We start from the raw sequence: 214 nt of genomic DNA on the forward strand, positions 1-214 counted from the left end.
CACCATGTGGCCTCTGAATCCTTAATTATTAAGAGTACAGATGAATCCCAAATCCCAAATGATCATTACTGGTACGACCTCAAAGGGACAGACTGCCTACCTGGTTGGAATATGTTCCTTTTTCTTCCTTTTTTTTTTTCTTTCATTCCTTTTCCCCCTCTTTCTTTCTTCCTTCCTTCCTTCCTTCCTTCCTTCCTTCCTTCCTTTCTTTCTT

Source organism: Psammomys obesus, unplaced genomic scaffold (genome assembly GCF_907164565.1).
Source record: "Psammomys obesus unplaced genomic scaffold, mPsaObe1.curated_primary_1811, whole genome shotgun sequence".
In the NCBI taxonomy this organism is placed as follows: Eukaryota; Metazoa; Chordata; class Mammalia; order Rodentia; family Muridae; genus Psammomys; species Psammomys obesus.